Below are 2895 nucleotides of genomic sequence, written 5' to 3'. Positions count from 1 at the left end.
ATATTGTTATAACGTTGAAGGATGACGACGACCGCGATGGCACGGTTTTTTTTATTTACAGGATTATAAATAGAAACAAATAAAGAATTAAAATAATAAAACTTTTACTACAATACTTTACAATATAACATTGACAACTAATAAACTATAAAGCGGTGATTCGTACCCACGATATTATAATAATAATAAATAGGGGGACGGAGGGGCCGAACGGATTAAGGTGTCGGTTCGATGCAGTCCGTGGGTGGCATTTTTCTCTAGGCAAGTCACAGTGTCCGAAGAGAAGTTCCCGCCATCCCACACCCGGACATGGCAGATACTTACGGGTGCCCACCAAAAAATCTGCCGAACCAAAACTTTAAACGTACAGTAACCTCCCCCACAGTAAAGACCACCCGATAGCCCAAGTTGCCGCGGGTTAATTAATAAAAAAAAAAAATAAATAATTCTAATAATAATTTAGGTCGGTGTCTCGACTATTTGAGCCAATAACACAATTAAAGTTTAGAAAATTATGGAACAAATCTACTTTACCACTTGCTCTGCAACACCTCCCCAAGTGGGTCACAGGGTTGAGAAAATTTCATTTTTGTTGCACCGAGCCACCAATTTGAAAAAACATCGTACAGTGATGCGGTGCTAGCGGCACTCGTCGCTACGCTCCTCGGCGCCGTCGCTCCGCTCCGCAAATCGAAAATATCCCCCGACTTGCTGTGCAACACCTCCCCAAGTGGGTCACAGGGTTAAGGAAATTGCATTTTTGGTGCACCGAGTCACCGAGTGGGGTCACTCACTCGCTACGCTCGCTCGGACAATTAAAAACGAAAATATACCTAATATACCTAGTCTAATTAGGTACTCAACTATAGTTTATATTTCACCATAATAATGACGTGATTCACAATATTACTTACCCAAAACTGACTATGTCCCAAAACTTGTTAAAATACGTAAAAAAAAAAATTTGTTATAGGCGCGCGTGGCAGTCAAGTAGCGTTGCGCGCATGCGCGTAAACGTAAAATCGTAAACTTTGGAAGGCTATAACTTCTAAAATAATAGTTTCCGGGAAAAAAAATTACACCATCATTTTAAGCATAAAAAAACAAGTCTTTTGAAAAAAAAAATTTTGAAAATCGTGAGGGGGTTGGTAAAGTAGATTTTAGCCAAAATTATCATGCTTACAACATCCACGATATTGTATTATTCCATAATATAACGAATACAGTAATAAGCAATAACAATATGCCGTCGATTAGAGCACAATGAAATAATAATTTAAAAGCCTACTATTGACGCTTATACAATACAATAAAGAATATTAATATATAATATTATAATTGAATACGTCTATTTACGCACACGAGTATCATACACTGTTAAGTAAATAAGACGACAAAAAGTGAACGATTATCGCCCAAAAAATACGATACCTGACAAACAGTGCGGCTTGAGCAGACGGTGCAATCGGCGATTGGCGCAATACGAACGTCTAACACTCTAAACAAGTAACAGCTAACTAACGAGACAAAGAGTTACGACTTTACTATGCAATATTTTAATATTATAATACAATAAATTGAACACACGCAAATATCAATATAAAAATAATAATTTGGTAAAGACAGACAGCCCGACAACTGCGTGTGACTGTGTAGTGTACAGTGTACTAGTGTGTGAGTGCGATCGGCCGGCAGTTACTGTGAACTTCGGACCATATTTCGTTATCGTTTATGGCTATTAGCGCACATGCTAAATATAATAATTTATAATACATAAGTCTAATACGTATATAATAATAATATTATTATTATGATGGTGTGGTGAGCCGTCACCCCCTCTCTACGGTCCCTCTGCTACGGTTGGCGACCCCGACCCGCGTCCGTCATGTCAAGACTCGCGACGTCTCCACGGACGTCGGGGCGTGAGACTCGACACCCCCCTCTCTGATAACGACTCTCCTCGAGACTGCACGCGCGTCTCCCACGCCTAGTCCTGTGCCTCCGGGACGCCCTCGGCACGACCGACCACCGACGACACCGACGTCTACCGCCGCAGCACGACCGACCTTCTGACGTTCATCTAAATCGTCACGTTCTCTTCACTACAGTGTTAGATTAGTATAACAGTATAATATGGTTAAACGATAAAGTGTCTTACGTTAAATGGATCACCCTGTATATGCCTTTCGATTCAATAATCAATAATAAACGTCATAATAAACTCAAAGTGTTATCTCATAATTTTCGGATTTTCCTCGTACGCCACAATTATTGCTATTATACCAATATTGTGTCCAACGTGAACGCGGCAAAATACAAAACAGCTTTGTCGCAATTGCCGCGTCCGGAACAGCGTGGTCAGAATATAATTCTCCCCCCCCCCCCCGGGCAACGCGTTCGCCGCGTTCACGTTGGACACTGCGGAATAATCAACCACTATTATTGTAGTATGGCGTATAGTTCAGATTAAAATTTTATATTCCGCGAGATGTCCAAACACTGGTTATGGATAAAATATCGTAATGAACAGCGTGCATTTAATTGGATAAAAAAAAATTAAAACAGTTAGGGAGACGGGAGACGGTATCTTGTGATAGGTTTTTGTAGTAGGTACCTACTTGTGATTTTTGCAATTAATAGGTACTACAATATATACTAGACATTATGACGTTATCCGCGCCCAGTGTTGTAAAGTATTTCAGTAAAAGTATTTAAATCATATAGGTAGTATAGTTTGTTTCCGTATCCGATACTTTTATATATTCTTTTATTTTTGAAGTATTATTGAACGGTACCTATTTTAAAATATTATACAGTAAAACCTCATTAATCTGGACCCCATAGTCCGGACTTCGCTTAAGTCGTCTAATAACACGTAAACGCGTAGTTTGAGCT

At 39.6% G+C, this 2895-nt stretch overlaps 2 protein-coding genes across 3 annotated transcripts in view; both read right to left on the bottom strand.

Moving 5' to 3' along the window:
- Positions 1–1657, bottom strand: part of LOC100570737 (kelch-like protein 2) — a 3189-nt gene extending 1532 nt beyond the window's left edge. Inside the window, exon 1 of the mRNA XM_008190376.3 lies at positions 1432–1657. The gene's annotated coding sequence lies outside the window, so the exon portion shown is untranslated. The remainder of the gene's footprint in view (positions 1–1431) is intronic.
- Positions 1–2895, bottom strand: part of LOC100568890 — a 157753-nt gene that overhangs the window by 149732 nt on the left and 5126 nt on the right. The gene's annotated exons all lie outside the window — the stretch shown is intronic.

This window comes from Acyrthosiphon pisum, chromosome A2, assembly GCF_005508785.2.
Source record: "Acyrthosiphon pisum isolate AL4f chromosome A2, pea_aphid_22Mar2018_4r6ur, whole genome shotgun sequence".
NCBI lineage: Eukaryota > Metazoa > Arthropoda > Insecta > Hemiptera > Aphididae > Acyrthosiphon > Acyrthosiphon pisum.
This window is presented reverse-complemented; position numbering and strand designations above follow the sequence as displayed.